Consider the following 25,479-nt stretch of genomic DNA (forward strand, 5'->3'; position numbering starts at 1 on the left):
ACAAATGTGACCAGCAAGGTCAATAATTGGCATTTAACGTTCGTAAGAAGATGCTTACATCAAAACGGTTTTACAAATCTAAAAATTCATCTTCTGTATCATACTAAAACACAAGACACGTGATTAATTTCAAGTAGTACAGATCCAATACCCAGTGACTGTGTCAGAGGCTCACGCTGATCATTTCAATTAAAGACAATAAACTGGCTTGGAAGAGTCAACATTAGAATGCGAGACAAAAAGTTATTGCAAATATGGATAATGCATGAAGAAATCAAAGATTATGAAGACTTTTGGTAAAACATGTGGACATAAAGTCCCTTGCAAAATGACCTAAGTATCTTTGCATCTAAAAACAAAACGTAAATAATCATTATTCTATGTGTTTTGCTGTAAGATATTATAGTGTTGTTTGATTTCTTCATATATTACTCACTTTTGTGATATCATTGTATTCCACGGTTCTCGGTCGATATGTTAGTAAACATGAGTGATTCTGATATTGACTCTCACGGCCCATTTTATTATCTTTATTCGAACTGATCAGTGCCTGCTTCTCACAGAGTCACTGAGTATTGGATTGATACTATTTAAAATTATGTTTCCTGTGATGTAAGATGTACGATAGGTAGTGCTGGATTTGAGATAACATTTCGATGTAAGTATCTTCTTATGAGTGTTACATCCTAATTTATGACCTTTCAGGTCATGTTTATCACTGTATTTTATTTCAATTTTGTATTTCGTACAGTACTGTGACCATGGTCGTGGATGTTTCACAGATTGGTGAACATATTGTTACTCAGCTTAAATGTTGTGGATGTTTAAAGATTATTGTTGCTTGGATGAGCTACCTCTCTAGATTATATCACCTTCTCAACATTTTGCGAAAATTATATCATTGGTATGGGGTTAGGTATATCTCGAAATACTGATGGTGAAATAGTGATTCAGGTTTCAATTTACCTGGATAATTGCGCTTAGTTAGCGATGCATGAAATATGCTAACAACACGTAGTTGGAAAAGTAGAACAGAAACAGTTAGTTTCCGAATTTTAGTATTCTGTCCACTGTATTAGCTCATAAGCAAAATTTCGGAAGAAACAGTCGAATGCTGGTACACGGAATGGGAGTTTAGATGATAAGTTTTGAAAGTATAGATGAGTGCGGTATCCATTGCAAATGATAAGACTATAATTATACCCACTCGAATTGACCCACTCGAATTGCAGTTCATCCGAGGAATTAAGGTGGCTTTGGCCAAAGCCCTCGGAGAAGGCATTCTTTTTAGAAACCGGGGAGAGGGGTGGCGCTTCGCCCACAGTCGGCCTCCTCCGCGCGACGCTCAAAGCGGATTGGCTGGGCTGGTGAGGGCTGAGGTGGAGGGGGTGGGGCCAGGGGTAGTTCAGTGGGTGACAGTGGTGGGGAGGAGTGGGGGGAGGGGAGGGGAGCTGGCGCACACAAAAAGGACGGACGAGGCCAGCCGGCTTAATTAAGGGCGTCCACTGTTTATCTGGCCGGCTCAGTTCATTAGCGGACCTGTTGATTTCTCCGACAGGGACGTGCCCCATCTCCGATCGTCTTTGTGCTCGTATTTGGCCGATGGCCCGCTGTAGGCCGTTCGCGGTGTCCCTGGCTGGCTGGAAGCTGCCGGCGGTTCCAGAATAGTTGTGCTGCTACTGTCACGGCCAAACTTCTAGAATGTTCCTGACTGCAGCGAATGCTTTGTTTCAAACGAGTCGTTATTTTGGTACAACTCTGGCGAAGTTTGTGTTACTCTTACGGAGCGGTTATACAAACCACTATAGGAGAATTCTTTGTATTGAACGACCACGACAAACGAAACGTGTTCCAGACAGATATTTGCGTCGAACGACAGCGACAAATAAAACGTGCATCACGCAGCGAGTCGTAATGTAGTTTATTTCCTTTCGCTTCAGTCAGCTGAATAAACCCAGTATGTCTAAAATACCCACACACAGTTATATCCCTGTTTATGCACTTCTCTGATGCTGAAATTTATTGTGTCTAATGCTTCATTATAAGTTAGAGTTGTCATAGCTACAGATATATATCGAGGAAAGATATATATCAAAGACGATAAGACACACAAAAGAACAAACAAAATAATGTAAAGACACTGAAATTTAAACGTCTGAACATGAAAAAGTCCAAGTGTCCTCCTACACACGTTGAGGCAGCTACGACTGGCCACTGAAAACACATTGCCGAATACAAAATTGGTATACCCTTTTACGGTTTCCAATTCACTCAAGATTTATGGTTGCTAAGGTTCATATGGAGTACATGAAATGATTACAGTTACATATCAATAGTACAAGCGGTTTTGAGGTACCAGGTATCGATCCATGCTGAAACATTGATATGAGTACGTGCTGAAGCCTCCACAAGCAGGCAATGCAAGAGTTGACTCTTGCACGCAATCATACAGATGGCGAATCCTGTCCTGGGATACGTTATGCCATGCCTGCTCCACCTGTTCACGTAGTTTAGTAGGAGTTGTTGGTTGAAGAGTTGCACGAGTCAGTTCTCGTCCTGTTATTTCCCACACGTGCTCGATTGGAGACGAATCCGAAGATCATCCTGGCCAGGGAAGTTCCTGTACTTGTTCCAGAGTACCTGAGTTTCATAGGCACTGATTAGGCGAGCACTATCCTGGTGGAACAACGCATCGTCCTGTTGCAAGATCAACAAATGAACGGGGCTAATAAAATTCTGCATGCACTAAGCACTTGTTAGCCCTCCCTCCTGAAAGACCAAAGGTGAACGAGAGTTGTAGCTTATCACACCCCAGTCCATAAGACCTGTGGTGGGGCCAATGTGACTTGTAGAATGCTCTCTTCGAGATAGCGCTTCCCAGGTCTACGTCGTGCACACAAACGAGAATCACTTGCATATAGGCAGAATTTTCTTTCGTCGATGAACACAACGGCACGACATTTCATCTTACAAGCGATCCTCTGACGGCAACAGTCGAATCCTGCACGCCGATGCTGTGGCGTCAGTAGAAGATGGGCAAAGGTGTGCTTCGACACAATTCGTGTTGACACGTCTGGGATCACAGGTCTCCTTATCTCTGCTGTGATAGCTATAGCACCTTCCACTGCTGCACTTACAATACGGCTATCCCGGCAGGTGACTGCGTTGGATGGACGGCGAGAATCTCGTCCAGCGGTGTGAGATTTTTCACGTGACCACTGATACAAGGATGGTTGGACAATTGACGCATCACGTCCAACGTGTGTGGCAGTACTCCAAAAGGACCATCACGTTGCCCGGAAGGTCACAATTTCACAGATTTGAAGCTCGCTTAGTTGGTTGTAGGAAGCACGAGTGCGACTGCTTGGCGTGGTTGCCTACCTGCTTTACTCATTTGCGCCACACTGAGTCATCCGGCTGAGAGCATTCCCTATTAAAGGGTAGAGAGAGATGGGGCTTTGGTTGCTATGCCACTACCCTATCTATTGACGGACGACGTTGAAATCATTATCTGTGCATCTACTATCCCCCACGCGGCATATGCCGTGGAATCGAAACGGACGTCTCTTTCCGAGTCTAGTATTTTTTCCGGCATTGTATATCCAGAATGAAAAATTACATCGACGCTCGTTTTTCGTCAATATGACAAACTTCCTGACGTTGCAAAGTGATTCTTATCGTTTGTAGTCGTCGAATTACGAAACCGGCTTTCTTTTTTTTCTTTGTAATGGACGTATAAACATTTTCCTGCAGCAGTTTCTAAAAGCTTCTAAGAAAACTTTAACCACGTGACTTGTATGGGCTTTGATCAACTACAATAAAGATAACAGCGCGCGGACTATGGTTCAGCCTTCAGGGAAAGAGGTTCCACAAACGCTTGCCGTAGTGTACCATTCTGTAAAATCAATACTGTGCGCTAAATTTCATCTTGAGTTGACAGCAGCACAAACCTGTGTTATGAGTCATATCATTTCTTCGGGACTCGTCAGGTGTTCCGTAATTCACTTCTTGTTTTAGTTTTCTGCATCGGTAAAAGAATAGAAATATAAGTCTGGTGAGTATGAAGACCATTTTGCATTTCTTGAACGATCGTCCCTGTGGTCTCCATATGTTCTCTTAAGAGATCTGTCGTTACATGTGTATACTAGAAGGGTCATACCCCATGGTAGTACCACAATGACTGCATTACTTCCAGTTTCTGCGGCAGCGACATATCTTACGACGTATAGCTACTTGAGTGTATTTAAAATCCCATAAATAAGACAAGAACCAATGATAGGGGTCCTGAAAAACACGCACAAAATGTTGGTAGAACGAGAGCGGAGTTTCTGTTAACTTCTTTGAGTCAACATAGATTTTGTACTGACAATTTGTGCATATTGTGAAGATTGTCTGTAAACGGAGCTCCTTCCACACACCAAGTTTTACGTAGATACGTCGCGTTACTTTGCACTTTTCACAATAACATTCGGTGAACAGCAACCACATTTGGAAATTATTGCCATGAAGCAGCAGATGCAGCGAAATGTGAAGAGCATGAAATGCAACTGAATGTACTGTTAACAAAAAACTCGTTTGGTTGTTCCCTCTCGTAATCTCAATATGCCTCTTAATGACATCTGCTTTGTGTGTTACTCCTGCTAAAATGTTGATTTCATTTCATTCATCAGTTCCTCTTCTTTTCCCTTGGCGTGTGTTATTCTCCACTTTTCCAGTGTCTAGAACTTCTTTTACAATTTTTGTGAAATTCAAGCTTGAAGAGCAGAGGTAAACACAGGAACCATACCTACATTACGTGTTTGCTTAAATTTGGTATAATTAGACGTTTGCGGAACCTCTTCTCCTAACGACGGGCAAGTGGTTTTCGGCGCTGTTGGCTTGATATTGTTTGATCAAGCCCCGCACATTTTGTGTCGTTGAACTTCCCTTAGAAGCTTGTTTCAAACCCCGCAGAAAAAGCATATAGTTTCATTAGTAAAAATATTCTAGTCGTAATTCGGCAACAGTACACGATAAAAATTACTTGAAAACGTGAGGAAGTTCGCCATATTGTTTGCTATAACTTGTCGAAAACCGAACCTCGATATATTTATTCATTTTGGATATATTTGCGGTAACCTGTCTTAACTGACACACTATGCACATTAAACAAAAACAAACGTCGCCAATTAACAAATAACTGTACTAAAAATATTGAAAGATTTTTTAAGTGTTCTGACTGGATTTATACTCTCCGCCACGAATATCTCTCTAACACTAGCCTCTTCATCTCAGAGTAATACAAGCAGCCACAGTCCACTATTATCAGTTACAAAATTAGAATCTCTGCCTTCCCCTGCAGTTTTGACACCCTGCTGCTTCCTGACGCCTTAAGGCATGTCTTATTATCCTGCTCCTTCTTCTTCTCAGTGTTTCCCTTCTTCGCCGACTCTTCATATAGCTTCCTCATTCCTTGTCTCATCAGTTCAACTAATTTTCAAAATCCATCTACAGCACCATATCTCAGTAGCTTCAATTTTTATTTTTTCCGGTTTCCTCGTAATGCATCATTCTTTACCATACATTGCTTTGCTCCATACATAATAGTCTCAGAACATTTTCTGCAAATTAAACCCCATCGTTTACACTAGCAGACTTCTTTGCTTGGAAACACGCTATTTTCTTGTTATGTCCCCCTTGTTTCATCCGTCATTCCTTATTTTACTTCCAAGGCAGCAGAACTCGTGTACTTTGTATCCGCAATTTTGCAGCTAAATTTATGAGTAATGGCATTACTGCTAACAAAGGTATAGTAAACTTCAGGTTTCATCTTAAACTCAACGTTTCTACGACGTCTGCACCGATTTTACGCACTCACATTGTTGAATTAGTGTTTCAGCCATGTATATAACAGCTTACAATAACAGTCATGTTTCTGACACGTTTCTTCAATCTGTAATAGATTGGTGGTTCATCTACATTGTCCTTTCATCTTTTAAACCACTCTTCATTACCCAATGTTTTTGTTTATAATAGTACGTTTAGCTGCTCATGGTATATTTATTCTCTTAAAAACTGTCTACTGTAGTGACTTTACGTAGCCTCTTTCTTGATTAGCATATGCAAAATATCTGATATATACAGTATACTCATGACGATCACTGCGTAACGTTATATTTCATTTTAAACTTCCTGTTAATAACAGTTAACTACTATAGCTCTTCTGTAATCTTTACTTTTTGATTAGATACTTGAAATAACGCCCTCCGCTTCTCACCCGTTACCATTTACACGAAACTTTAGATTTTCTGTTTTAGCTATAGATTCATTCATTAAATGTAACGATTCCCCCCTACACTGAACACTTTAAATATGTATTTTAATATGGGTGACCTAATTGTGTTGGATTACATTTGTTGGATTACATTCACTTACCCCTTACGAATAGCCTTATTCTTTGATATGCCATACCACAGATCACTCATATTTTCGCCATAACCCATTTTTATTCTATATTAATATAAACGTGTGGTTCCTGAAGAGGGGCAGCAGCCTTTAATGATTGACTGATCTGGCCTTGTAACACCAACCAAAACGGCCTTGCTGTGCTGGTACTGCGAACGGCTGAAAGCAAGGGGAATTTACAGCCGTAATGTTTCCCGAGGGCATGCAGCTTTACTGTATCATTAAATCATGATGGCGTCCTCTTGGGTAAAATACTCCGGAGGTAAAATAGTCCCCCATTCGGATCTCCGGGCGGGGACTACTCAAGAGGACGTCGTTATCAGGAGAAAGAAAACTGGTGTTCTGCGGATCGGAGCGTGGAATGTCAGATCCCTTAATCGGGTAGGTAGATTAGAAAACTGAAAAAGGGAAATGGATAGGTTAAAGTTAGGTATAGTGGGAATTACCGACGTTCAGTGGCAGGAGGAACAAGAGTTTTAGTCAGGTGAATACAGGGTTATATATACAAAATCAAATAGGGGAAATGCAGGAGTAGGTTTAATATTGAATAAAAAAATAGGAGTGCGGGTAAGCTGCTACAAACAGCAAAGTGAACTGATAATTGTGGCCAAGATAGACTCGAAGCCCACACCTACTACAGTAGTACAAGTTTATATGCCAAGTAGCTCTACATATGATGAAGAAATTGATGAAATATATGAGATAAAAGAAATTATTCAGGTAGTGAAGGGAGACGAAAATTTAATAGTCATGGGTGACTGGAATTCTGTAGTAGGAAAAGGGAGAGAAGGAAACATAGTAGGTGAATATGGATTGGGGCTAAGAAATGAAAAAGGAAGCCGTCTGGTAGAATTTTGCACAGAGCATAACTTAATCATAGCTAGCACTTGGTTCAAGAATCATAAAAAAAGGTTGAACACATGGAAAAATCCTTGAAATACTAGAAGGTATCAGATAGATTATATAATTGTAAGACAGAGATTTAGGAACCAGGTAATAAACTGAAAGACATTTCCAGGGGGCAGATGTGGACTCTGACCACAATCTATTGGTTATGAGCTGTAGATTAAAACTGAAGAAACTTGAAAAAGGTCGGAATTTAAGGAGATGGGACCTGGACAAACTGATTATACCAGAGGTTGTCACAATGCGGGAAAGAAATACAGTAGAAGAAGAATGGATAGCTCTGAGGGATGAAGTAGTGAAGGCACCAGAGGATCAAGTAGGTAAACAGACGAGGACTAGTAGAAATCTTTGGGTAACAGAAGAAACATTGAATTTAATTGATAAGAGGAAAAAAATATAAAAATGCATTAAGTGAGACAGGCAAAAAGGAATAAAAAGGTCTCAAAAATTAAATCGACAGGAAGTGCAAAATGGCTAAGCAGGGATGGCCAGACTTCAAATCTAAGGATGTAGAGGCTTATCTCATTAGGGGTAAGATAGATACTGCCTACAGGAAAATTAAAGAGACCTTAGGAGAAAATAGAGCCACCTGCATGAATGTCAAGAGCTCAGATGGAAAGCCAGTTCTAAGCAAAGAAGGGAAAGCAGAAAGGTGGAAGGACTATATAAGGGCGATGTACTTGAGGAAAATATTCTGGAAATGGAAGAGAATGTAGATGAAGACGAAATGGGAGATACAATACTGGGTGAAGAGTTTGACAGTGTACTGAAAGACCTGAGTCGAAACAAGGCCCCAGGAGTAGACAACATTCCATTAGAACTACTGACGGCCTTAAGAAAGCCAGTCCTGACAAAACTCTAACATCTGGTAAGCAAGATGTATGAGACAGGCGAAATACCCCCAGACTTCAAGAAGAATATAATAATTCCAATCCCAAAGAAAGCAGGTGTTGACACATGTTAAAATTACCGAACAATCAATTTAATAAGCCACAGCTACAAAATACTAATGCGAATTCTTTACAGACGAATGGAAAACCTAGAAGAAGCCGACCTTGGGGAAGATCACTTTGGATTCCGTAGAAATATTGGAACACTTGAGGCAATACTGACCTTACGACTTATCTTAGAAGCTAGATTAAGGAAGGACAAACCTACGTTTCTAGCATTTGTAGACTTAGAGAAAGATCTTGACAATGTTGACAGGAATACTGTCTTTCAAATTCTGAAGGTGGCAGGGGTAAAATATAGGGAGCGAAAGGCTATTTACAATTTGTACAGAAACCAGATAGCCGTTATAAGAGCCGAGGGACATGAAAGGGAAGCTATGGTTGGGAATAGAGTGAGACAGGGTTGTAGCCTCTCCACGATGTTATTCAATCTGTATATTGATCAAGCAGTAAAGGAAACAAAAGAAAAATTCGGAGTAGGTATAAAATCCATGGAAAAGAAATAAAAACTTTGAGGTTCGTGGATACATTGTAATTCTGTCAGAGACGGCAAAGGACTTGGAAGAGCAGTTGAACAGAATGGATAGTGTCTTGAATGGAGTGGGCAGTGTTCTGAAAGGAGCATATAAGATGAGCATCAACAAAAGCAAAACAAGGATAATGGAATGTAGTTGAATTAAGTCAGGTGATGCTGAGGGAATTAGATTAGGAAATGCGACACATAAAGTAGTAAAGGAATTTTGCTATTTGGGGAGCAAAATAATTGATGATGCTCGAAGTAGGGGGGATATAAAATGTAGACTGGCAATGGCAAGGAAAGCGTTTCTGAAGAAGAGAAATTTGTTAACATCGAGTATAGATTTAACTGTCAGGAAGTCGTTTCTAAAAGTATTTGTGTGGAGTGTAGCCATGTATGGAAGTGAAACATGGACGGTGAATAGTTTGGGCAAGAAGAGAATAGAAGCTATCGAAATGTGGCACTACAGAAGAATGCTGAAGATGAGATGGGTAGATCACATAACTAATGAGGAAGTATTGAATAGATTTGGGGAGAAAAGGAGTTTGTGGCACAACTTGACAAGAAGAAGGGACCGGTTGGTAGGACATGTTCTGAGGCATCAAGGGATCACAAATTTAGCATTGGAGGGCAGCGTGGAGGGTAAAAATCGTAGACGGAGACCAAGAGATGAATACACTAAGCAGATTCAGAAGGATGTAGGTTGCAGTAAACACTGGGATATGAAGAAGCTTTCTCAGGATAGAAAAGCATGGAGAGCTGCAGCAAACCAGTCTCAGGACTGAAGACCACAACAACAACAACAACAACAACAACATATGGTCTCATGTTTAATGTCTACATGTGACCTATTTACATGAAATCAAATTTGTCTGGGATCTACTCCACCTCTTTTAAATCAGTTCCTACTAATTATTTTGGCTTGATTGAGATTTTTTTTATTTGCGGCATATCCACACTGATTATGTGCACCAGTAGAAGTTTTCATGACGCTTTGTCGTCCACATGATATTCAAATGTTTATATATTTGGTAATTTTTGTGCATACTCCCTTTCTATTTAATTATGAATACAATTCTGAATTCGCTCGCTTGTAGCATAACATCATGTCCGTTACTAAGTTGATGTAGCGTCTTCTGACAGTTGCCTATATCAGTACATCGCTTCGTTCTTGCTCTACCTCGACGGAGCGTTTTTTTTTATCCATCTCATTTTCATAACGATTTCTACTTAAGGGGATCTTTTCCCGGAAAGCGCACTTTTCAATAATACGGTCCACCTTTACCTTACTTTTCATTCGTATAAACTTGAAAGGTTAGCATATTTTTGTGTATGATATTAACTTTTCGTATTTTCTTTAACTTAAGGAATAATTCAGTTTGATGTTGCAGACAATTATATACAATCCTACATTATACTGTTTTACAGTGCAGTTGATTATTATCATTTTCTATCACTACGTACTTTGTATACATTTTTCATACATTATAACGGACCTTTTTAACTATCATTATTACATCTTCTTTATGATATCCCCAATTTTTGATTTCTTTGTAAATGTGGTTCTTTTCTTGAGCATTTAATATGTAGGTTTGTAACACCCCGTTACAATGAGACCCTCGTTTTCCATAGTTGTCTTAACAGATCTGATGAACACGTACCTTATGTCTACAAACTACTGTCCAAATTACTTTTAGTTAATAATTATTTCCTTGTATCCTTCTCTTGTCATGGTATTATTGTATCACTAAACTTATTTTATTCTTTATGTTTCAAATATTTTTTGTAGCCTGAAGAAGACGCTACTGAGTCGTGAAACTAGTAGCCAAAGTTTACAAAAGTAACTGTCGATGGTACGTATTTCCACAACTACCACTCAATTGTTCACAGTAACTGACGCTCTGTCATACTTTCCCACTCATTACGAATCCTATCTGCGTTACATCATTCTCTGCTGCATGTGTTTTGATCTTATAACAGTGTGAATAGAAAGCCTTATCTTCTTTCTTTTATTCGCTGACCACCACACTACCTAGTCTGAGTCTTTACATCCCCCTTTTCACATTTTCTAGCATCCCTACCACATTCAAACTTATAACAGTGTAACCTCTGATTCGTTGAATGTTACGCTTTCATTGATTATGGAATCCTCTTCTCGTAGTGACCTCCCATGTCACACCCCTCCCAGAGATACGAATGGGGTATTAATCCAGAATCTTTTCCCAATGGAGATACCATTACGTCATTTTTCATCATTTGCGAACAACATTTCCTGTGGATGCACACGGTATGTACCTGGTACAGTGTGATTCCTATCGTTGCCTGCGTCCTCGTGCCGTTGGTGACCGTCGTTGTCAGAAAGTGCGTCGCTGCATGTACTGGAAGTCTTCGGCCGCCGTTGATGACAATGTTTGTTTAAAATTTAGTCAGCAGTTGAGACCAAATAGGCTTTTGTTGATAGACAAAGACGTCATCTCCAGATCACTGGAAGACTGTTAAAGAAATAAAAATGAATTTTGCCTAGAGAACACTTCTAGGGAGGTTATTAATCAAAGATTAGAACACACCGTAGAAACAGTTATAGAAGAAATGTTGTACGCCACGCCGAAAATATTAATGGAGAGGATAGGATCGTTTCGGGATTTATTAAATCCATATGTGTGAAATTTAATGTCTCGTTAATATCAGGGACATTAGGGACGATAACTTGCCAAATCTGAACCGCTGTGGGTTTCCAAAGTGGCATCCTGCATTTATTTCAAGCTACTCTTCTAAAAATTATGTCCAGAACATTAAAAAAAGGATTACTTAACTAGCAACAGTAATGACATTACTAAACACTCTAACCAAAGGGAATGTAGCTATTATGAAACTCATTTATGAAAAATGGATGTAATGGGATCCAAGAGAAATGTAAATCTACTTTTTGTAGGCATCATTAATATAAATAATGACAACCAGAGCGGAAAAGCACCATTAATTCCAGAGAACAATTGAGCTATCAACCCAGATGTGACATCAATATGCGATCACCGCATTGTAATACAGAGAGTGAAACAACACGAAGGACGTCTTCGCTTAAAGCGTTTTTTATTTTATATAGCGCTGTTTGCTATGTTTGCAGTCACAATGTTATTCAACAATCATTAATAATTTTTTAATTGTTAGGCAGATGGACTAGCAACGACAGACCCAGTTTAGTTTACACATAAATGCAAAACGAAAATGTTTTGCTGTTTAAGGAACTGTATGGAGCAAAACTATTAGAGAGTCACATTTCGAAAACCCTTAACTGTCTCCCATTGTGACGTAGAAGTTCTAAATTTGGCTGAAAGATGCCCTCAACATTATCATTCTGCAAAAGGGTGGCGCTCTGTGACGTCACCCTGAGACTCAGCGACGCTTCAAGCAGTAATGTGTCGCAATGCGCGCAATAATGGCCAGATGTATGAAATTGAAAATGTCAGATTGTCACCCTTGGGACCAAACTTCACCACAATTCTGCTCAAAGCCTTCGTGGGCGTGTGACACGGCGGGAAGGTCGTCACATCCCCTCTTACCCACGCTTCACCCCACCTTCTGACGCCTCTGCGATGGAGGTCAGAATCGTTGCGACCAGCATTGAAAGCACGCACTTCTCATACGACTAGCCGAGAAACAACGCAGCGGATGCACCGCCGCCAAGAATCAACAGTGGTCTGGTGTACAAGAACAACTAGTAGTCGTTGAAACCCATTAAACGAAATATAAATGTTATCCGAAGCAGCAAAGAGTCCCTATGATTTTTCAGCCCCCCTGCTTCACACATTGCAGTTGGGTGATCATTGGTGGCGGGCAAAGGGATACTCTAAGACCATCCAGTTCGAAGGCACCCTCGGTGCCACGTGCCCACCTTGCCCTTCACTGAGCACTTTAAAAAATGTACCTGTTGAGAGACAACCCGTGGTGGAGACTTAAGCGCCTGCAGGCAGGCAACGCAGCTGCTCTCGCCCATGCTAGTGGGCAAGCGGAATCGGAAGGGGGTTCAGGACGTTGCTTGCCTACAGGAACCTAGGAGACTCTCAAAGGGTTCTCTCTGCATAGTAACATTTTTAAAATGCTCTACAAAGGTATAAGGGGCCCCCGAGGGTGTTGCTGAACTGGACTGGTGGATCTTACACTGATGCTTCGTCGTTTTATTCATATATTTGTCCATGTCGCACCTTCCCCCTCTTCCCTTACCACGCTACTGGAGGGTGAGGATTACTTCCAAATTTAATCGATTGGTTTTGAACGCGTCCCAGTGATTCCACCTTTAACACCACTGAAAAAATTGCGCTCGTTCTACTCTCCAATAGAGTGCGATTACATTAAATGCAGTTTAAGGCCCATGATGTTGTTTGGAGAAATGATGAATTGTCTGATGTCCCGATGCTCACTGCACAGGATGTCCACGATATGTGTGGGAAACAATGTCTTTTCGTGTTGATTCAGAGCAGCGGTGTGTCTGAAACGATTTTCCCAGCCTTCCATAAAAAAAGCCATGTGCTATCAACGTTGAGCGTCACGGTTCTGACTCATCGCACAGGCATCAAAAGAAGGGATATGTGAGAACAGGCGGATGTGAAGACCTTCCAATGATATGACACGTCCTCGGAGGCATTGGGCAGAATTATGAAGAAACCTGATGTCAGTGTAACATCATTAACCCATCTTACATCTCACACGAATTTCTGATCTCTGGCCTTTCGCGTGTTTCCATACCTTGTTCTTTGAAACCTCACCTAGCCCGAGTGTGACGTCACAGGCTGCCACGTTTCTCGAACCGTTACAAAAGAAGTTTGTAGACCATTTGTACCATATGTGAGACGCGTATATCGCAATGGGAGACCCTTTAGTTATGTTTCTGAGTTTAAGTATAGCCTACATTTAAAATGTGAGTGTATATGACGAAGTTACGTAACATTAGTCTATGAGTTACGAAAACGATACGGAGCATGGTAAATAGCAAAACTTAATTTTTAGCGTAAACAGTGCAACAGTAAAAGACATGATGAAATTTGTGCGTAGTTTCTGGGCATACAGTGTCCAAATGTAGCACCCAGGACTGCCACTTTGGCAGTGACAGTCGCCATAACCTAGATGAGCATCCATTTACACTGAGCTGGGATGACATGTGTGGATACATCATTGCAGTCTGCTTCAACTTAATGGCATATTTCATCAATCGTAGTGGCTGTCAAGTGGTGTCTAGGAGTCAGTTGCGTGGTGACGCTAAGACCGTGGCATTTCACATTCGCATGGCATTTGTGGAATGCACCAGTATCAATGGGCTACGCTCTTGTGTCTCATATCTGTCTTCGTACACTAAGCAGAATACGATCTTCCCAAAGATAACCAACTTAGAAATGAGATTACGTATGGATCATCTGCTTTTGGGACCGATGACCTGGCTCTGCCGAATCAACCAACCAACCAATCAGCACCCGCTGCGATAGCCTTACTTACATACGGAATATAGAAGGCGTTATTTTTACGATGGTCGTTCAGTAAAAAATACAAAAATTATTTTCCTCAGCCAATTTGAAAAAATGCGTGATTTGTTGTGGAACATCATGGAATATTCCCGCTTGAGCCCCTGTAGTTCCATGAATTTGCGATAGGTGGTCGCCCTATACGTTGCCTTCAAAATGGTGTCTGTAACGGCGGTACGTTCGGCGGCCGCTGTGAGCGAGCGGTTCTAGGCGCTTCAGTCCGGAACCTCGCCGCTGCTACGGTCTCTGGTTCGAATCCTGCCTCGGGCATGGATGTGTGTGATGTCCTTACATCAGTTAGGTGCAAGTAGTTCTAAGTGTAGGGGACTGATGACCTCACATGTTAAGTCCCATAGTGCTTAGAGCCATTTGAACCATTTGGAGGTGCGTTCCAAGCAGATACCTATCATGGAGTTACTTTTCCGTGAAAACCAGAGCATCCCAGATATTCTTAGGCTATTGCAGAATGTCATCGGAGAGCTGACTGTGAACAGAAGCACGATGCATTGAGCGAGGCGTCTGTCATCATCGCAAGCAGATCGCACGAACCTGTGCCGCACGCTGGCCGCCCACACACAGCTATGACACCTGAAATGATGGAACGTTCCGACGCTGTCATTCCAGGTGATCTACGGATCACAATGAGACACCTGTCTGCGCAACGGGGCGTCTTTGTTGGTAGTGCTGATATGCCTAGTGGGTTCCTTGCCACTTAACAGGAAACGTAAGCAGCAAAATTTCTTGCACGTTACGAGGCTGACAGTGACAATTTTTTGTGCAACATCTTCGAAGGCAATGAATCTTGGGTTCATCACTTCGGACCAGAAACGAAACGGTAATCTATGGCGACTCGCCACATCACACCTCTCCTTCGAGCCGCACCCTCAGCCGGAGAAGTCATGGCCACCGTCTTCTGCCACTATGAAGAAGTCATTACGTTTGATGTCCTCCCTCGTGGTGCAACGATCAACTGTAAAGTGCGTTTTGCTACACTCGGGAATCTGGAGAATCGTCGTCAGCGTGTTCGTCTCTAGAAAAATGCAAACGAGCTTCTCCTTCACCACGACAACGCCGGGCCTCACACGAGTCTTCGCACCAGAGAAGAGCTCACAAAACTTCGTTTGACTCTTTTTCCTCGTCCGTCCCATATCCGTGATTTCGCACCTTCCCATTTCCATGTGCTCGACCGAATGAAAGGTGCTTTCCGCGGGAAGTAATAAGCGGATTTTGAGGAGGTTATTGACACTCCAAGAGGCTAGCTGCGATGTCGACCAGTAGAGAATTATATGCCATAAAACCGTCGCGTTGAACGGAGATTGGGCTGAAAAACAGTATTTAGTAGCCAAGAGAGTGGGGAATAATATGCTATACTGGAATCCTGAATAAAACCAACCTAATTTCAGAAAAAAACTAGTGCTGCGTTACTTATTAAACACCCGTGGTGCCCATTTTATGCGGGTGCGTCGAAAGAAAATATCATCTGCATACCGAGGCATTTAGTACACTTCAGAACAGTTTGTTGCTAGCTGTACATGGTCAAGTACAGTACAATTTCTCTTCTTTATTTTGACTTCTAATGAAGTACTGTGCCGGTTCGAAATCGGCTCAAATGTAATAATGCGACGGAGAGAAAAGCTATAGACTGAACATATTCACATTCTGGACACTTTGTTTCAGTCTATGATGATTCAATGGCCCCATACTTAACAACCGTACCCAACTACTAGCTCGGGGAAGGAACTGTACCAAAAGACTAGAAAGTTACACAGGTCACACCATCACTCAAGATTAGAAATACAAGTAATCCACTGAATTAAATACCCGTATCACTGATGTCTGTTTGTAGTTGTATTTTGGGACATCTACTCTATTCGAAAAGCATGAACCCCCTTGTACGCAAATGCCTATTGATGCATAGTCCGCACGGATCCAGAAAATATTGTTTTTGTGAAACAGAACTAGCTCTTTATTCACACGAAATAATGTCTATCGACAGTGGATCTCACATTGCTTCCATATTTCTAGATTATCATAGGGATTTTCCCACAAGAGACTTCTAGCCAAATTGAGTCCCTGTGCAGTATCGCTTCAGCTGTGCGACTGGATTCGTGGTTTCCTGTCAGAAAGGCAGTAGTAGTAATAGACAGGAAATCATCTAGTAAAACAGTACTAATATTTGTCGTTTCCCATGGAAGTGTTCCCAATCCATATATATACGATTTAGGAGACTACCTGAACAGTCCTCTTAAATTTTTTTACAGTTGATGCTTTCATTTTGTGTCTAGTAAAGTCATAATAAGAGAAAGTGAGAGGCCATTCACATGAGTATGAACGTAAATCAGTTGCATTTCGGTTACACAGTGATGCACAGAAATTTAAAGGCAACCAAATCAGCTAAATTTTAAAATGACGATCAACTTAAATTGCAATGGCCATGTTGATAATGTGAACACGTAGAAATGTGTGGAAAATAAACCAAGGACTGCGTTTTATTACACTTAGAAGATACAATGGATGTACTAAAGAGACTGCTTACATTACTGATGTACCATATGGGATCCTTACCAGATAGCATTAACGGAGGCCATCGAAAAAGTTCAGAGAAGGGTAGGACTTCTGCATCATTGCGAAATAGCGTGTAGAATGTTACGGAAATGAAAGTGAGTTGGAGTGGCAATAATCAAAACAAAGGTAAATTTTAGTTGCCGTGAGATCTTTTCACGAAATTGCCATCACCAAATTTCTTTTCTGAATGGGAAAAATTGTACTATTATCAGTCTACACTCTGAGAAATGATCATCGTAATAAAATAAGAGAAATCAGAGCTCGTACACAAATATTTAAGTGTTCATTTTTCCCAGTCGACTTCTTTACTGTCCTTCTCAGTAAAAAAAGTGAAATTAAGGACCTATGTCGCAGACTGTCTACCAATGACAGAGGATGTTTTTCTCACCAGCGCAATTTAGACAAAATGAGAAACAAAAAGGAATAAAATGTCCCACTCTCTCTCGCTATCGGCTTGGAAGGCCACCAGCGACTCAATAACCTCACAATTGGTGGTGTTTCTAGTGCTCTTTTTAAAGATGTTACCTGCGGCCAGAGCCCTTGCTTTCGCACGCCCGTTGAAGCATTTCTCTTAATTCCCTCACACCACAGTGCAAGCGTTTCTTGTTAAAGTCAAGGTGCAGGATAGACTCGGGGACCTTTGGGTGTTGCGGTTTCAGCACCGCGACTTCACGCTGATGTATTGTCCTCGGCCCTGGCAGTCCATGGCGTATCACTGACCTGGCGACTGTCCAGTCGCATGCACAAAGTTCCCTTCCTCTGCTTTCCCTCAGGTGTGGGTTCACTGCCCAGTCTGTCAGCGATATCGCCTCCTACATAGCCAAGGGAACAAGCCCCCATGGCGGCCGTTTGCTCTCCCTGACACTGGCCCGGCGCTGATGGCCCATTGTCTGCCTCTACACAACTTTATATTGCATGCGTGGAATCCCATCAGAATACAAAAAGCACACACACACACACACACACACACACACACACACACACACACACACACAGAGAGAGAGAGAGAGAGAGAGAGAGAGAGAGAGAGAGAGAGAGAGAGAGAGAGAGAGAGAGAGACTGCCCCTGTAGTCACTGCCATACCGTTTCTCAAGATTCTACATACAATTGGCGCATTTAATTGCTGTTAATATACTAATACATTCCATCATCGCTAAATTAAATGGGATATCTCTAGCTGGAACGGTTTGCCAGCTCTCAATACCAAGGAATAAATTAAGTTTATTCATTACGAATATTTTAGAACCCGTGGCTATTAATTTAATGTAAATACAAAAAACTGCAATCAGTCATTTTTTTGGAACAGTTATTTACTATCCCATGAACCAGCTTTCGAACCTTCTCACGTTTCACTTCAGATGGTTTTCTACAAGTTACATCACTATTTCTTACATAATGCTGGGTGCTGGCTCTGTGACAAGAAGATGGAAGATGCACGAAAGTATGGGTGGCTTTTTTTCTGTTAGTGTCCATATGTGAGTTTCTATTTTGATAGCCAGCTGGTACATCACGTCACATACATTTACACAATCTGTAAACCTGTTAAGTTTCGAAAGCCGACTCGTAGAATAACAAATAACTATTCAAAAATGTGAGTTGTTTCAGTCTTATGTATTTACAATAAATAAATATTGTTTTGTAATTTATACGTATTGCCATCGAGAGAATCTTGTCAGTACTGTGTCAGTATTGCTCTACTACATACCAATAGTTAATAAGTAAGTGAAATTAAATTCAGTACAAGCATCACCAAAAACCAAGTTACGAGGTACAGGACATTTTGCAAATGAGACTAGCACCAATTTCCATTTCAACACAAGTAAAATTCTTAGGAAATTAAAGAAATTTTGTTATTTTGCAAGTGTCATGTGTTCAACGTCAAAAGACTTCTGTTTCAAGGTACAAGGTGGTGTACGACCGCGAAAGTATGACTTAATTATCCACATGTTATACCGTATAATCAGTTTTAAAAATATATGGAACTTTACTTCACATACAGTTCTGTAACCAAAGAATTAATAGTAGGCTATAGTCAAAATAGCTTTAAATTATGCAGTACTTAAACGTGCAGAATTAGAAATGAGTCACTAGACTGAATTACCGACCGACAAAATCATATGTTTCTAGGTATACTATATTTTAGGTACAACACACTCCACTACTTATTGTATGTACGTATTTCCACTCTCTACAAAAGTTACTTATCATAGTAGTTACAATACTGCAATAGAAACAGAGTTGAAAATAGAGTTACTAATTGAGAGTTGCAAGACGGATTGTTGATCTACCAGAAACCAGAAATATACGATTCCAAATGTGTTTCTAAAATTAACAGTTCTTAGTTATGTGTCTAAACAAGTCAGTCTGCTGGCATAAGAGAGGAACTACATGACAGCAAGGCCACGTATTTTATATTAGCACAAAGTCTTCATACACTGGAGCTGACCAGTTATGTCTGCTCACTATGTTTTTGAAATACGTTGTGCATTTTGGATCCGTTATTTTTTGATCGAAAATAGTGAGAATCAAAGTAAGCTTTAGACCTAGGAATTATGTCTAAGAATCAAAAAAATGGCCTATATTGTTTGCTGTTCGGGGCTGTTAAAAAAAAGGCAATTTTTTTTAATTTGAAATTTAAAACCAATGTTCCCCACCAGTCTTAATTATGAGGTACAGGGTACCCTCCGCCACGCAACGTACGGTAGCTTGTGGAGTATCTATGTAGATGTAGATGTAGATGTAACCCGCAGTTTCCGACTAATTACCCAGATGTTAAAAGAATAGCAAAAAATTATAAACTGTGCTCGAATGCTGCAATACTGTTTTGTTGTTTATAAGCATCGGAGACAGAACACGTAGATGTTTAGGCATCATCGTTTCATCTCTGCAGAATCGCTAGATTTAAACATCTTACTCACTTAGGAGTGTAACACATTTCTCCAAATTAAATCTAAGGGGATGTGCACAGTATATTCGCGAATAAGTTCGTGATTTGTATTGCATCGTATAATTGATAGAATGATCTACATTTCCCTTCTAATGCGATACTTGAAATTATCTACCTTGTAATTCCAATCCCACCCTAGTAATTAACCTAATCCTTTATGGAAAATGGTGTTAAAAATAAGTCAAATATTGTCACATACAGTGTCGATATAAACAGCGTGGCGCAGTTCCGCACTGAAAAGAGCGAAATAAAACAAAACAAAATTCAAACGGAAAACCAATCGTAATGCAGATATCCATTTCACAAACAAATAAACATTTTAACCTATGCACTGTATCGACGATCGGTTGGCTGCCTTACACCGCGATATAAAAATTCACTTTTTACATGAAATTACGAACATGATACCACTGTAGAATGTGGATGTTAAAAAATGCACATAAAACGGAATAGTATTTTCATATTGTCGGTGAAGGCCGTTTCAGACTGAACGAAATATGCACAAGCGTCTTTTTTCATATTGTGAATACCTTGTGAAAGTCGTCGGGTCGATAAATAGAGCACAACTATAAAATAAAAGTGAGATATATATGTGGCAAACGACAGAGGAAGCTACGAACGACTGACAACAAAACGTGGGAAAATGTGGCAAATTTTCGACAATGGTGAACGCTAGATGGCAAAACGTCTCAGAACAGTCGCTCCTGTTTTAATATTCTACAGATACGTAAATAATACCGTATAGCTCAGCCTGTTACATCCTTTCCCACGTGTAATCTCCGAGGAAAGACTTCCCACCCGCCGGGAACAAGAACTCCAAGGAAACAGTGTACATCTTACAACACACTATTTCGTCAGTTATTTATACATCAACACACCCACCCAAACTCTCTCTCTCTCTCTCTCTCTCTCTCTCTCTCTCTCTCTCTCTCCCTCTCTCTCACACACACACACACACACACACACACACACACACACACACACACACAGACATACATCGAAGAGTAGTAAAGTATACTGTTACTCACCACCATGTGAAATATTTTTCATTACACCACATAAAAATCGAGTACCCAAAGAGACGTCGAGTATTAATTATTGTGGCTTACAAGGAGCAGTGTACTGTCTCCAGGCCTTCAGAATACGTAGTATATTTTTTTAGTATAAGTAGACACAATAATTTTTGATCTGTCTGATAAACTGAAAGTACTGGAGAAACCGAAATAAGTCGTGTGAAGTGAGTGGTAAAAAGTCATCAACGACGCTGATGAACAACTACATTCTACTATCTGATCTCTGATTATGAATACAAAAGGCATCAATAATTAGTAATCTTTTCTTCGAATTATTTAATTAAGCACTTTCGGAATACAGGGGTATATTTGTTAATTAGTAAAACATCTTTTATTTGTAATATAGGGCCCTCACCTGAGATATTTCAGATCGTTTAACGTAGCTTCAGTCTTCTGCTGTTGGCCGCTATTGCCGTCGGCCTTACTAATTTTGTCAATTACGGCTCTTCTATCCCACTTACTTATGAAAAAGTTCATTCAGTCTTTACCCAATGTTAAAGGTAATGGTTCAAATGACCCTGAGCACTATGGGACTCAACATCTTAGGTCATAAGTCCCCTAGAACTTAGAACTACGTAAACCTAACCAACCTAAGGACATCACAAACATCCATGCCCGAGGCAGGATTCGAACCTGCGACCGTAGCAGTCCCGCGGTTCCGGACTGCAGCGCCAGAACCGCACGGCCACCGCGGCCGGCGTTAAAGGAAATGTTTAATGAAAAATATTTCTTATGGTCGTACCGGACATGCGCTGTCGAGTACTTTTAGATTACCGTATTCGTCACAGCTATCACGTAACATTAATTAAAAGTATAGGGTGGGTGCAACGTGAATATTAGCAACAGTGGAATACACCTTAACGCAGAAATGAGTAAAATCCCTGGGAACCTATGTAATTGATGCTCTACTGAAATTTATTGCTCCTATGGGGGTGAGCTGGTTGGTCCCCGTCCTGTCCCTGGATTACTATTCAAGGTGTGAATAGTAAACTGAACGCCAGCACCTAGCGATGGCCGAACGCCTCTGTGCCTCCGGGCCTAGCCAGATACGCAAGAAGAAGAAGCGTAAGCGTGATCATCACCAAGAAAAGGTGAAACACACACTGATTTGTGTCAAGTTAATATAGAAGGCTACACTGGAGCGAAAAGAGATCTGCTGTCCAAAAGCCGGCCAGGGTGGCCGAGCGGTTCTAGGCGCTACAGTCTGGAACTGCGCGATCGCGGCGGCCACTGGTTCGAATCCTGCCTCGGGCAGCTAGTTCTAAGTTCTAGTAGACTGATGCCCACGGAAGGTAAGTCCTATAGTGCTCAGAGCCATTTGAAACATTTACTGTCCAAAATCATGAACGACAATAAAATGGATGTCCTTGCATTGCAAGAAACCCACCTAACGGATGACTACATCTCCAAGATCAAAGTACATGGCTTCACGACAGTTGCCTATGCTGGGCACGAAAAACATGGCATAGCCACCATGGTAAGGAACAACCTGTTGAGCAACACAACAAAAATAAAGAGTAGCCACGAATTCAGTGTGGGAATCAAGGTCAACGCCATGGCGATATTTAAGGTGTGCAAGCCACCCTCCAGCTCTTGGTCCCCATCCATGCTCCCTGTGACACTCCACCCATCTGTCTCCATAGGAGACTTCAACTCTCATCACTCAAGTGGGGATATAATAAGAACCACAGTGATGGCGTCTGTCTGCCAGACGGGGCTGAAACCAACAACTACCACCTTCTGTACGATGCCAAAGATAAGCCCAGTTTTCACTCGAGTGCATGGAAGACCAAAACTACTCCCGACTTATGTTTCGTGTCCAGCACAAATACAGGAACAGCAATGGCAGCATCACGGACGGTATTAAACCGCCAGCCTAGAAGCCAACACTGCCCAGTTTTAATAAAAATAGGCGCACAGCTATAAATTGTAACGAGCCCTCCCATCCCACGTTGGAATCTGAGAAAACCCAACTGGGAAGCACATCGAGAAAGCGTGGAGAAAACGATAATGAGACTACCACCTACTGCTGCAAACTATGCACGCTTCTGTAAGTTACTCATCCTAGCAGCTCATAAAAATATCCCCCAAGGGGCCAGAAAGTACCACATCCCATGCTAGTCTGAAGAATGCAGTAACCTACTGGAAGAATTTAACAGAACAGAAGATGAGGGCACTGCCCAGACTCTTACCGACCTACTGGACGAGGAACGAAAACAAAGATGGCACACACTAATGGAACAAATGGACTTCACACATTCAAGCCTTAAAAGCTGGAGTCTCATGAGAAAGCTGGGAGGAGCCAACCACAGGAAGTCAGCAGAGGCCAGTATCTACCCAAACAAAATCAGCAAGTTACTCAGGTATAACGCCAAGATATCAATGGCTCCTGAGCAAATAAAAAAAAGAACATAAAAGCTCAGATCGCTGTGGCACTGCAGGAATGTGAAAAAAAAGCCGACATGTTCACGGCAGCAGTCCAAGAAGAAGAGGTGAAGATGGCACTCCAACACACACGGGCAGGGAAGGCAGAAGGACCAGACAACATCCTCCCTGACTTTTTGAAAAATCTTGGACCAAAAGCGCTCAGATGGCTATGCAAACTATTCACGAGAATAATGGAAACCTGTGAAATCCCCAGAGAATGGACAACAGCCAAAATCATTGCCATACTTAAACCAGGAAAGAGTGGAACTGACCCAGAGAACGTCAGGCCAATCTCATTACTGTGCATAACCTGCAAACTGTTTGAAAGGATACTGTTGGAAAGACTTAAACCAGTACTGGAGGAGCAACTACCAGTGGAGCAAGCAGGCTTTAGACAAGGAAGAAGCTGCAGCGACCAGATGCTGGCATTAACCACACACATTGAACGAGGCTTTCAGGATAAGAAGAAAACAGGGATAGCCCTCATTGACCTGACATCAGCGTATGACACTGTATGGCTAAATGGTCTCGTGTTAAAATTGGCAAAGACAATCAAATGCAAAACAATGTTGAAGCTCATGAACAACATGCTGAGCGAAAGGAAGTTCAGGGTCAAATTAAATGGTGAAACCAGCAAGTGCCATACCCTAAAAACTGGTCTTCCGCAAGGATCAGTCTTAGCTCCCTGACTCTTCAACATCTATATAGCAGATTTGCCTGATCTGCAGTCGCGTTAATTTGCCAACACAGATGATTTAGCTATTACAGCGCAAAGTAACCCATTGAAACCTGGAATCAACACTAAATGAAGGTCTAGCTACACTGAAAAAATACTATGACACATGGCATCTAAAAATCAATGTGACAAAAACAGTAAGCACAGACATGCACCTAAACAACAAGGAAGCGAGAAGGGAACTGCGCCTGGTTATAAATGGTAAAGCTGTCAGCCACGAGAATTTCCCAAAATATCTCGGTATTACGCTAGATCGCAGCATGACCTTCAGACAACACCTATCTGATACTGCCCAAAACCTAAAGACGAGTTATAACCTGCTCAACAGACTGGCAGGCACCACTTAGGGTTGTGATGCTGCCACTCTGCGAACTGCTGCACTGGCACTGGTGTATAGCGCTGCAGAACACTGTGCCCCAGTCTGCAGCAGATGCCCGCACTCCAAAAAGTGGATGAACAACTAAATGCCACTCTGAGAACCGTCACCGTCACTCTAAGGCCAATCCCCGTTGAGTGGCTTCTGGTGCTGGCAAACATCGCTCCTGCTTTCATGCGTAGAGAGAAAACAACCCAGGACATAGTAGAAAAAATTTAAGCAAACCCAAGGCTACCCATACATGCCAACATGGGAGGACCTACGAGACTCAAGTCCAGGAAACCTATCGTCTGGGCACAGAGTGTCTCGATGCTGAATGGAAGAATGCATGGCAGGGTCTGAGAAGAGGCGTCGTGGAAAACCATTACCTAATCCACGACCCAACCAAAAGGGCTGAAGGCTTCAATTTCAACAGGAAACACTGGTCGGCTGTAAACAGGTTTCGCACGGGAGTTGGACGATGCAGACAGCAAACAACCAAATGGGACTATACAGACGATTCGTGTTGTGACTGTGGCGAGTTCCAAACAATTGACCATCTTCTGGTTTGTAACATTCATGGTTTCAGAGACGGCTCTCTGATGTCGCTCCGCAAGTTAACGGACAATGCCAGGAAATGGCTCCATAATCTTAATGTAACTGTGTAATTAACTGTCTTCAATTTATGTGATTTTTGTTCCATTTAATGTAATAATGTAGTTTCCCTGACGTAATTGTAATGTAATAACTGATATAATTTGTTTCCACATTGTAAGTTCCGAACGTTTATTGTGATTTACATAAATCTTATCTGTTCTTTGTAAAATGTATCTGGCAGATCGAACGAGAAATAATAATAATTCCTCCTATGTGTGAAGAAGCAATTTAAGCTAACGTTTTGCGCGTTGGCCCACGAATAGCTACAAATATTGAAATAGCTTCAGAGTGCTGTTGAAGACGTAACTGTATTTGATATTAAAGTGGTGTTCTGGAAAGAACATCAGTTATTACAGCAAGAATTAACGATAGTAACTTTAGCTTTCATT

Source organism: Schistocerca gregaria, chromosome 2 (genome assembly GCF_023897955.1).
Source record: "Schistocerca gregaria isolate iqSchGreg1 chromosome 2, iqSchGreg1.2, whole genome shotgun sequence".
Taxonomy (NCBI): Eukaryota; Metazoa; Arthropoda; class Insecta; order Orthoptera; family Acrididae; genus Schistocerca; species Schistocerca gregaria.